The sequence below is a fragment of the Pinus tabuliformis genome, chromosome 1_2 (assembly GCF_031772625.1).
Source record: "Pinus tabuliformis cultivar Carrire ecotype Pingquan chromosome 1_2, CPIR1, whole genome shotgun sequence".
Classification (NCBI taxonomy): Eukaryota; Viridiplantae; Streptophyta; class Pinopsida; order Pinales; family Pinaceae; genus Pinus; species Pinus tabuliformis.
The window spans coordinates 1,067,238,531-1,067,251,770 of record NC_142298.1 but is presented as its reverse complement, the minus strand read 5'-3'; the positions used below and the strand labels follow the sequence as shown (position 1 = coordinate 1,067,251,770).

The following is a 13,240-nucleotide window of genomic DNA, read 5'->3' as shown; positions in this document are numbered from 1 at the left end:
GTGGAATTAGGCGATTCTTGTGATAAATATTGAAGCCATCAACGTTCAACAAACACGTGTTCTCAATAAGCCGTAGGGTTGTGCTCACGCAAACCCTCTGCACAACTTTTGTGGGTTTGTATGTCACAATTTTAGGATTTTGGAGGGTTTCTGTCATTTTGTAGGGTTTAACGGGCTTCCACATGATAATTATATGGAAATTGTTGGGAAAAGTGTTGAGGTACAAAATGGAGGCATAAGCATAGACGGAGAATTTGAGGAGATACGAGATGTGGTATTGTAGCAAATTTTGATATTTGTATTGTTGCAATGTGGGGCAATCGAGTTGTATGTCGTGGGCATCAGTGTCAAAGTCGAGCTCTAGGATGTCGTTGTCATTGTACAAGTTTTAGAGAACGATATTTTTTCTGAGTAGTGATGTCGTTGAATTGATGGAGGAGGAGCTCTAGTGTCGAAAATGGGGCTCACTAGAGAATAATGTTGAGCTTTTGGTTCGAGGCATCGAGCCATGTGAGGAAGTGATTGGTGATAAATGGCATGGGTTTTCCGTTGGAAGAGATCTCGAAGTCTAAAACATACAACCTTTCTGCAACAGACAACCTTTTTGACACAACCCTGCAAATCCAAAAATTAGTTGCATAGCTAATCAAACAGTACGTTTAAACTATAACTACTGTCATTCTAGTTAGATGAGTCATTAAAAACCAAAGAGGGGATGAAAATATAACATTAATTGGAGCACCTAAGATCATTGTTTCTTGTTCACTTCTTCAAATAGGATTCCTATCAATCCTAAGTGAACTAGTCTTACAATAAATTGCAAAATATCCACAGTTATTATTAAAAATGCTATAGCATCCAAACCCATTTTCAAGTAAGTTTGTTGCATGACATACATATGTCTCGATTAAAAATATGTAACTGGAAACAATGGCTCTGATTGTTGCCACGTAGTGGAATGAATTACCTCTATTGAAGCAAATCTTCGATTTGATCTCAAAATAAATGTTTCCATCTTGATCTGCAATAACACCTTCAAATGTATCACTACCCAAACTATTCGTTGATTACTCAATACATATCCGGACACCTTCTAATAATTCCCGATTTTATTCATCATGTTTAAGACCTTCTTGATAAGTTTCCAAGGATTTTTCATATTCTTTCATGAACTGAATAATGTCTTTCCTTGAATAACCTTTTGTAAAAAATGGATCCACCTCAATACATTTATTTTCTTCCTTGACACCTTCTCGAGAAGTTGCAACATTGTATAGCAAGTTTTTATATTATTGTATACCCTTGCATCATTGGGATTTCTTCTAAGAGCTTTAGTATAATTCTCTATGGTCTCTGGATACTAGTGCTACTTAAAGGATTCATTTCCTTTCTCCCACTCTTCATTTGCCAACTTTGGATCAAAATCTTCCTGTTGTTCCAAATCTTTCCCTACTTTCTCAGCTTCATTAAGTTTCTTCAATGTATGTGGATTACAATGTTATGTAAGTACTTTCTAGAAAGTTTCAATTGATGGATCATAGTCCTTAGAACATTTAGCCATATTAACATATGCAATTCATTTTTTAGTCAAAGCTTGTGCAATCATTTTAAAATCTGAAAGAATATCCATCCCTCTTTCAATATCCTTTTCACAGTCTTCAAAGCAATCTTCATACTTCTCCATTCCTAAATAGACAATTTCCATGTTTGTTTAGAAGGATATATCTTCATCATCTAGATCCATTTTTTTCTAATATTGCTTAATAGCAACTTCAAAATCTCCCTTCTTATATTTTGTATTTCCAAGTTTCTTTTCCTTCTGTGCCTTTGCTTTCTGGGCCACCTTCTCTTTCTCCTCATCTGGAATATCTATTGGTTCTGGCTAACCTGGAGGTGGGCGTAATGGAAACTCCGGCTCTAAGGGAGGGCATATTAGTTTCTCATTTTTCCTTTGCTCATACTTTTTCTTTTCTTCTGATTCATACCGATCGACTTCATCATCTACTATATCTTCCAGATGTAATCCCCTTTATTCACTTCCTCTCTCCTTTGAAGCAACCCTACACGTACTTTTCTCTGTACTATGTTGAGAAGGATATTCAGGTTATTTTTTCTCTCCAAAATAGCCAAAATCATCTTGCATATCTTTTGTTTAATGAGTTACATGGTGACCATCACCTTGATCACTTAGTTCACTAACTAGCTCAATATCTGCTCCTTCTCCTTTACTTTCAGCATCAACTTCATGTGGATCATCATCTTGATATTTTTTCGTTTCTTCATCGTTATTATCATCTTCCTTGTTATCAATTTCCTTTCAAAATGCTTTAACTTATGCATATGATTTTCCTAAATGCCAAAACGCTTCTTGAATTTTACTAAACTGCTTAATGCATTTAGGACATAAACACGAAGAAATATTGTGCAAGGAACAACTTTTAAAGACTTACATAATTATATTCTGCCTCTGATATGATTGAAGCAACAAAACTAATAGCTTGTTGACTTAAATGTAAAAATACAAGAGAGATATTTTGTAATAATAATTTATTATATATAAAAATGTACAAGTGATGAATGTTGCAATGAGGACCTGCATACATATACCTAAGCAGGTGTCCTTTCATGATTGAGCGTGTCTTTTATACAAGACCTTTCACTTAAATTAATGAATATTTAACATAATTAATATTTTATCGTTTATCATTTACATTAGTTATATTCATTTTATTTTAGGTAATTTATGTTGTAACAACGTCCTGAATGGGAAATATGACAAACACTATGTGACAAAGAGACCGTAAGAGAAAATTAAAGAGATGCTAGGAGAAACTAAAACTCTCAAATAACCCCACAAGATTGGAAGTTAAAAGGAAGTATTAGTATGAATCTCAAACACGAACTTCCTATAGGGAAGTAACAATTTTTTTTTAATGAGGTTCTAGTGCTTACCGAGTGAGGTTCGTAATTAAGTATGGAAATAGTAGCTGGACCTATTCGATAATAGAGGTACAAGCCAACTATCTCAAGTAATTTGTGAGCCTTAAATGAATAAAAGCCAAAATGATCTAGTTAACATAATAAAGACGTGTATAACTTATAATACAAGAAGAATGAAAATTTAAATGACATTATTGACCATGAGGTCTTTAAAAGGAAATGATACCTTGGAGTAAATTATGGTATACTATGATTCGAAGCCATTCCATTTTCACAAGAGGCGAAGTCATGTTGTCACTATATGATAAATGGGAATCGTATACCCTAAAAAATGTTTGCATACACCTATTAACAAGCCATCAACAAAAGCAGCATGATTTGTTAAGGGTTCAAGTCAAAACCATAACCGCTAGGAGAAACATGCAGCAAGAAGTTGAGCAGTGAAATAAAAATTGGCAATACCAAATTTTTGAAAAGTCATTAAACTCTCGAGAAAATCCTAATTCAATAAAAAGTCATTGATTTAGTATAAAATGATTTGAACTGTTAACATAACAAGTACAAAAGGGAATACACATGGCCAATGAATAAGTCTTCCCGCCCATGAATATAACACTGAGAAATACACTATAAATATATACAAAGGTCGAACGTGTAATGACTAGTCCCACATTAAAATTTAAAGCTATGAAAATGCAATATTATATCTTGTGTTCAACGTGTAGACATTAAATTGCTAATATTCTCTCGTCATAAATGTTGTGTAATCTTTGAGGTCAAAGGACTACCATATATATATATATATATATACACAATGGATTGGTATCCATAACTACAATTATTTAACCAAGAGGTTTGAAATATAAGTTCAAAATGTTAGATAAGTATTTGATTGATTGAAGGAAAACATTGTTTTAAATAAGCATATATTTTATAAGGGAAGTATTCTAATTAAGGGAAAACTTATTTGAGTATATTTATAGAGAAACTATATATATATATATATATATATATATAATGCATACCTATATGGATATAATCAAGTTTGTCATGATAAACATTTTTAGCTTAGAATTTAGAAACATAATCTCTATAAAAGATAATAAAATGGATTAGTGTTCTTTTATAAAGAAAATGATGAAGAACTTTACAGAAAATTCTTGAATATTACAATTGTGAAGTATCTTTAGTAATAAATCACATATGTTTATCTAGACAAAAAGTGGAATTTGTCTTCTATATATGCTTATGTGAAAAAAAAATATATAGTATTATCGGGTCATTTGAAGTGGTATCAGAGTTGTAGTTACAACAATGGGCCTTTCTTGGGTCCAAAACATTCACTTGTCTCTATCAAGAAAACTGGAGAAGGAGGAAGCTAGTAAAAATAATCACATGAAGAGATCTAGAAGTAAATATGTTAATACCACAAGCAAAAGAAAATGAGAAACTCCTCCTAATAATGAAATTAATAAGTCTAGTGATCAAGATGAACCAAAGTAAAAAAACTATCATTTCTTCATCTAGAAAAAGGAAATCATCCTCTCAATTATAAGGAGGGCTTAAGAAAGTCAACCTTCCTAATTTCAATGGTCAAACTAAAGAAGAAGAGGAGGCATGCCTCATCAATATATCCAAATTCTTCTAAGTGCACAACTATCCAAGTAATCTTAAGGCAAGGTTGACCACATAACAATTGATTGGTAAAGCAACTTTATGTTGGGAAGAAATTAATTTTGTGAAGAGAATCAGAAGCAAGAACCTAACTTGGAGGTTGTTCAAGAAGAAATTTAAGAAGAAATACTTTAATGAAAAATACTTAATGAAAAGTATAGGGAATTTCATTAGTTGAAGTTTGGGAAACTCACCATGGATGATTTTTTCAATAAATCTATGATTTTATTGAAGTATATTCTATACTAAAAGGGAGAAAAAGAAAAAATCCAAATATTTGTCGGTTATTTGCCTTTCTCATACAGAGAAAAAATTTAATTTTATTAGCCAAAAAAAAATGGATGAAACTATTTGAAAATAAAAATATGTTTCAACCATAGCAAACAAAAATGGGGAAGCTATAAAATATGGGTGTCTAAGAAACAAAAAAAAATTCAGCAGTAAGAAAAATTGGTTTAAAAATCCAACTTTTACAAAAAGTATGCATGATGGAATTTATAAAAGAAATTTTAATTAGAAGAAAACTCTTAGACAGAAGGGAGGAATTGTTGTAAATAATAAAAACTTTAGTGAATCGATGAGACCTCCCATAAAGTGTTGGGGCTATGGAGAGATTCTCCACAAAATCCATTGAAAAATAAAATAATGTTAAATCAAATCAAGGAATAATCAACAATAAATGATGTAGCTTATAATATATCAAGGATCGACACTATATTCGATCGAAGGGAGGAAAAACATCAGTCAACTATAGTAGAAGTAAAAGTTAGGACTGTGAGAATAATGTATCTATGCTTATAGATCCATGATCTAGCTGAAGATATGTCTCACATGCTGTAGATGAAAAATGTAAAATTAGAAAGGAAAAATAGTGTTAACCTTGGTTAGTACAATTAGCTACCAGAGCGAATTGAAAATTGTCTAAAATTAGTAGGAACTTCACTATATACCTAAACAAAATGCAAATTGTCCTCAATTTAAACATTTTACCATTAGGATATTATGATGTACTCATAGGAATGGACTGGTTATGGAATCTGAAAGTGATATTAAACTATTTAGACAAGTCCTTTACCTGAGTGGATGATGGAGGAAAAACTTGCATGTTTCAAGGCATTCCAAGAAAGATCTCTTTCAGGAAAATTTCTGCTATACAAATGAATAAATATGCATTAAAAAGGGTGCCAATGGTTTAATGTTCAAGTGCAATAATTGGATAAAAATGAATAACAACCATCATTAGTTGAATATCCTATATTAGGATAATTTAAAGATGTGTTTTAAGAATAAATACTAACACTTCCACCAAGGAGGGACATTGAATTCATAATCGATCTTATACTGAGAGTTGTTCTAGTTTCTAAGGCCCCATAGATAATGTGCACCTAAAGAAATGGAACTGAAGATACAACTGCAAGAATTAGTATACAAAATTTACATAAGGAGAGGTGTGTCTCCTTTGGGGGCACATGTTATTTTTATGAAAAAGAAATATGGAAGATTGAGATTATGTATAGATTATAAACAGTTGAATAAAATGACCATCAAGAACAAATATTGCTTACCAAGAATAAATGACTTATTTTATCAAGTTATGGAATCTTCTATATTTCAAAGATTGATTTGGGTGAGGATACCATCAAATTAGGATTATCAAAGATGGAGATATATACAAGACAAATTTGCATAGCTAGTATGGGCTCTATGAGTTTTTGGTTCTTCCATTTCGATTAACTAACACACCTGCCACATTCATGTATCTCATGAATAGTGTGCTAAGGACATTCGTAGACAAATTTTTTATTGTCTTCATAGATGGTATTTTAATATATTTAAGGAGTAAGGAATAACATGATCAACATCTCGAAAAGGGTCTTTGAATTCTAAAAGACAATAAACTTTATATTAACTTTAGAAAATGCTCATTCTACCAGACAAAAATACTTTTTTGGGACATATAATATCAAAAGAGGGAATTGTTGTAGACTGTGAAAAGGTAAAACAAATTTTGTAGTGGCGAGCACCAAAGAATGTGGAAGAAGTTAGATCCTTTATAGGAATCACTTGATATTCTAGGATATTTAGAAAAGGGTTGTAGAAACTTTCTTATTTAGTCACTAATTTACAAAATAAGGGAATTAAGTTTGAATGGAGTTCAAAATATCAAGCTAGTTTTGAGAATCTTAAACAAATCTTAACCACAACCTTCACCATAAAACGGGTTGATCCCAATAAAGAATCCATGACATGCACATATGCAAGTAAGGAAGGATTTGGAGGAGTTCTAATGCAACACGACCATGATATTTCCTATGAATCCATAAAATCTAAGGAACATGAGGAAATCTATGTTACACATGATTTTGAATTAGAAGAAATAATTCATTCATTTAAAATGTGGAAATATTATTTGATAAGAAAAAAATTTCAGTGAAGGACACATAATGTGAGTCTCAAATATTTGTTTGATGAACCAAACTTGAATGCAAGTAGATTGTTAGCATTCATTAGTGAATATGATTTTGATTTTTTACACATCAAAGGGGAGGAAAACAAGATAGGTGATGCTTTAAGTAGAATGTTTAACCAGATTTGTATTGCAACAACAACTAGTCGGTCAAAAAATCTAGCTAGAAAGGTCAAAACAATAGCAAATTCATATTTACAGTATGTAAAAATTGAAGTGAAACCGGACAAAAATGAAATTTTTTAGAAGAAGCTATTTTTTAATCAACAACCAACATTTATTGCTACTTAGAGGAATAATTTACATACCAAAGGAAGTAAATATGAAATTCTTTATATTAGATGAGTTGTATAAAATACCAACAACTAGTCACCGTGCCTATAAAAACTTGGTTATGATGTTTAGGAAGGATCTCTATTGGCCAAATATGAAAAACGAAATACTTGAACATGTGGAAACGTTTTGAATGCCAACAATTTAGGGCATCCCTTCAACATTCTATTGGTTTATTACAACCATTTCCCATTCCTGAATGGAAATCAAAGACTATCTCAATGGATGTTATTACTGGACTAATATGGTTGTGGTTGACAAGCTCAGCAAGGAAACACACATAATTCTAGTTAAATCCACTTTTAAATCCACAAACATTTTTGAAATCCTTATGAGGAAAATTTTTAGACTACATGGGGTGCCTAAAGTTGTATTTTTGATAGGGATATTGAATTTGCCCCCAAATTATGGAAAGGGTTATTTGAAAACATGGGAATCAAATTAAATTTTAACAAATCTTGTCATCCTCAAACTGATGGTCAGATAGAAAGGACCAACTAGATATTAGAGGATATGCTAAGGATGGATGTGAAGGATAAACATACCAAATGGGAGGATTACTTATATTTAGTTGAATTTTCCTATAACAATGGATATCAAAGTTCTCTAAAAATGAGTCATTTTGAAGTCATGTATGGGAGAAGATGTAAGGCACCATTGAGATGTGATCACCCTGAAGACAAATTGATACTAGAGCCTGATATGTTAAGAGAAATGGAGGATATAATTAAGAAAATAAAACATAATATTAAAAAATCCCAGGTCAGCATAAGACTTATGCAAAATTTAAGAGAAACAGGAAAGAATTCAATGTTTAAGCTCATGTACAAGTGAAAGAGAAAATCACACATAGGCTTAGACTTTGTGCTAAGCTATCTCCTAGATATTGTGTACCCTTTGAAGTGTTAGCCATAGCTGGAACGATTTCTTACCAATCAGCCATACCAACCAACATTAAGATTCATAATGTGTTTCATGTTTCCTAATTTAAAGGACATGTGCATGATCCTTGTCATGTAATTGACCGATATGTTGTACAGGTGGAACGAGAGGGAGAGTTACTAGCAAAACCACTATGTATTCTACAGTAGACAATGGTTACACTACAGAATAGAGATGTGGTGTAATTAAAGGTTCAATGGAAACATTTCACCTCAAGAGAAGCAACCCGAGAATTGCATTATGCTTTTAAATAAGTTTATCATTCAATGGTTTAAACTTTTAAATGGTTTCCAAAAGAAATAACTGATTGGGACATGGCAAAAATGTCAAATTTAAGTGGGGAACGATGAGATATCCCTCACCTTAAGAACTAAATTGTATTTATATGTACATAAGTTAATTTTTATTTATTATGCTAAATTAGGAGACAATTAGATTATTAATCATTAGTAATTTTTACTGATAATAATTGATGTATAGTTGTGATTTGTAAAGTTGTATTTATGTTTTACTTTATGGAAAATAACAAACTAGGAAATTAATGCCTCAAAAGAGGTAAAAGGTTACAATTTTATTTCGGAAATTATTATTATCCATAAAAAATCCCTAGACACCTAATCTAGGTGATGAAATTTATTTTTAACATCATTATAATGGCTAAGTAAATGTTTCCTCGAAGACACGAAGTTGTCTTTAGAAGTGAGAAACAAAACCCACAAATGCGCAATTAACTAGCTACCATTTGTTGTTGAGGTGGAGGTAGTTAATAGTGATGTAAAGAGTGGTAGATGGATACTGTTTGAGGATTTTCATGTTTTTATCTCAATAATTATGAGAACATAATAAGAGAGACTTCAGAGAAACAGGGAGAAGAGACAAATAGAAATTTTCTTAGGGAGCCAAACAATGTTTGTTGTGTCAAGTCTATGAGGAGCCAAGTAACTAGCCATATATTTCTCAGAATTGTTTCAAGTCAATGCTTCTAAATCTATTTTTCCATCTATGTTAAAAATAACAATTTTGGTTCTATTTTTTTATTCTAAAATTTCATTACCTATTATATGAATACAAATTCTTATTTTAACTGTGAAGTTTTGGATATTAGTTATAAGAAAGAAAACTTACTATTTTACCTATATTGTAGGAAGAGGATAAATGTTAAAAAATCTGTATTTCACTACATAAAGCAGGAATAGGAATTGATATTTAGTGTGAACAACTAGTTTCCAATCTTTTATGAAATATTTGTGCTTGTAAGTGAAATAGCTCAAGAAATTCAGAGGAAGAAATAACAATTTTTATTACTTGGAAACTATTATAAAAATAAAGTATATATCATTCATTATACTTATACTTTTTATTAGAGTTTATGATTTTGAAAGTGAACATGAAAAATAATACTAGGGAAAAGATTTTATAGTTATTTTCTTTATAAAGTTAAAAAAAAACGATATTCGCAGATTTATGATATTATCATTGAAGAATGTATAAACAAAATATACTATGAATATTCAAAATTATGTTAAATATGGAGTTAGAAGAAAATACTTCTCTATAAATAGTAGTCAATAACAAGAGCTTAATCATTTACAAAGTGTTTGTAACCCTGTATGTTTATCATCACATTAACAAGAACTTAATCATTTAAAAAGTGTTTGTAAGCCTGTATGTTTATCATCACATTAATTAGGGAAATGAAAAGAAATACTGTAATGACCCCAGACTAAGTAAATGTGAGAAGTTACTGTGGTAAAAGACAGTTATACAGTCGTTGTTATGTTTTAAAAACAAAACTGTGACAAACTATTTTATTAAAGTAATTTAAATATTTTCTTGAAATGCTGGCAGCCTCTAGGAGGTGGATTTAAAAGAAAGAGATCAGTTATAATAACTGATGGAAACTACCATCCCAAAATAGGAAAAGTCATGACTGTAGGGGGGAAGTTATGTGCTGTGTGGATAGACAGAAAGGACCTTTTCCAAGAAGAGGAAAAAGGAAAAGAAAAGAGAAAACTGGTTAAGTCTGGTTAGGACCAGATAACCAGGCACAAAAAGTGCACAATCTTGTTGAGGGCTTGAGGCCTGCAAGATGGCTCGGGGGGAGAATTCCGTCTAAAGGATGTATCTCATGGCTGGGTGGAAGAGCGGAAACAAGCACCAGGTGCTTTGCTTGAGAACCTGTTCCTGGCTCTGGTGAACCAGGTACGGATTCAAGTCGCAGAGTTCCTAACTGAATATAAATATACAGTAAATCTACAGTAGGTGAATAAGTAATATGTTTTATTCTCCTAGATACTGTTATTGTATACAATGAATGCACAGTAGTAAATAAGGTTTATGTTCATTCTCCTAAATACTGTTATGATGTGGAAAACCAAGCTACAATAGGGTAGTTAAATTAAAATACTGGTTACAGAATAAGAAGGGAGGTTACCCAGGAACTGGCCATTGGATATTAAACATGACACAACCTCGTCCGAGAGACAGAGGCTCTGTGTTAATAACAGAACAATGAATAAGGGAATAAACAGTGCAGAACACCCTGAACATAGACAAACTGTTGTTAATGTCTCAACGGAAACGAATATTAGAACCCTCTGAGTCTGGTAGCGAGTACCGACTGTAGTCGGGTTCTAGTCTAACGACACAAGGAAATAAACTACAGTTATCTAGAATAAATTGACTGTTGATATGTGAAGAAATGAATAAGCTACTCCAGACAAGGAGAATCTTAATCTTTAAGCTGAACTAAACCAACAGTGAAAAAACAACATACCCTGTGCATGTTACATAAAAGCCTTGGCATGTATATTTGAAATAAAGAAAAGCTTTGGATTTATAAACATTCGAAAGAAGAGAAGCTTCAGGTATATATATATTTTCGAAAGAAGGAAAAGCTTCATGCACATATATATATATATATATATTCGAAACAATGAGAAGCTTCAGGCATATGTGTATTCGGCATTTCCATGAAGCAGAAGAAACAAGTATTGCCATTTAATTAATCGGAACCAACCTGTGCAAGTATTAGCAAGAACAAAAGAAAACACGTATAATGAATACCAGAGCGAATGGCTCGGAACAATAATCATAGTCTGAGTAAAGTAATGAGATTGTCGTCATGGAAGACGAGCAGAACTAGCCATAACAAAGATAACCCATGCACTATTACTGTTGAATACACGATATAGAAGCTCTGTTACTATTGAACGCACAATATAGATTCATATAAGACGCACAGCATGAGTTGCCCTGAGGGCTTAGACAGAGTCGTAGATCCATGTACATAAATGTAAAAATAATACCAGATGGTGAATTCTTAGAAAGGATAAAACTGTACATACATTGACAAGAGAAAACCCTCAAAACAGAGTCGAATCCGTTAACTCAGACCTGTGCCATATGGCCAGATCCGAAGCCAAAAGTCTGGTGGCAGATGTAGCAAACCAAAAAAAACCGGGCATGCCGCAAGGGCAGCGATATAAACACAATAAATCCGTAAATATGTGTAAAAGAAAAACTCAGAAGTTCCGCCGTGGACAATCACCTAACAGGCAAGTTAATGACATGACTAGACTACCAACAAAATTGTAAACCTTGAGGGTTCCCTATGGAGAATACCTCAGCAATGGAAGCATGGAAACCCGTTTGTGAATGGCGGTCTGCATAAAACCATGAAACCACATCTCAAGACCCAAGAACTTCGAGCTCTCGTATGCAGAGCAGAGCATTCAAGAATTGATAGCTTACCTGTGACCGCCGTAAGGATCGGAACGCCGTGTATAGCTTCCCTGGCTCCGTCAGAGGAGGGGGTTGGATAACCCAGCTGTGCGCCCTAACAAGGAAGAGGAAATAAGTCAGTATGGATTGTTCAAATAACCAGAACTGTAAACGCAAGCTGTAAATTTAGGAACCGAAGGACATTACCCGTGATGGCTTGAAGGCGGCACTTCACAGCTTCCGGAGCAAATGCAGGGTGAGGAGATAGTGCTAGTGACATGGAACCATAGATTGAACACCAGAACGGAGCCGGAAAGGAAAAACAAACAAATAAACCCAGAGACTGCTCGGAGATGAATATGTAAGGGTTAAACCCTTGAATGCATCTCAGCCCTACGATCCACGGGCGAGATCCCAACCGTCCAAGCAAGGCGGGAATAAGAAGCGAAAAGGCCGAGATCACCGTGATCGAGATGTCACATGGCCAAAGTAGCCAAACAACGCCACCTGCCTCGGTAAGGACTGATGTTATTAAGGCAAGGGTGAGTTGGCACCTGCAAAGTCTATGGCAGGACCACCAAAGCCCGCGCCACATTAATACTCACTGCTGTCGGGTAGACTAACCGCTAGGTTCCACCGTGAAGTCAATGGTTGCACCAAAACCCATTTGACAGCATATTTTATTACCACGCAGCATATATAAACAAAGATTATAACAGAGTTAAACATAGGAATTAATGAGCTGTGAATTATGTGATATAAAGTATGTGAATAATTCGATATGAGTTAAATGTGCGCACATACATAAAAGATGCATCATGTAGTGTATAGCAAGATCATTATATTAGGCATACATTGAAATTTTTTTATGTGTATGTGGACATTGGTGTGACAAATTGGTATCAGAGCCCAGTTTCAACACTGTGGCCTCAAGCAAAACATGTTTCACTGTGCAGAAGCGTACACCATGCATACATATGTAAGTTAATAATTTACTTAACTGTGTTCTGTCTATTTAGGGGTGAAATACAGAATTACAACAGCTAACAGTTAAGCCAAAAAGGAGACAAAATGCAGGGAACCGGCAGTAACCCTCGAGGGAACCCAGAGCTGTGGGTACAGTTGGGTGAGGAAACACGAAGTACCAACCTTGCAATCCTG

The 13,240-nt window shown here is 33.3% G+C and overlaps 1 pseudogene; it reads right to left on the bottom strand.

Moving 5' to 3' along the window:
* Nucleotides 1-1,067: 1,067 nt before the first annotated feature.
* Nucleotides 1,068-12,359, bottom strand: LOC149209819 (hsp70-Hsp90 organizing protein 3-like; annotated as a pseudogene).
* Between the last annotated feature and the right edge of the window lie 881 nt (nt 12,360-13,240).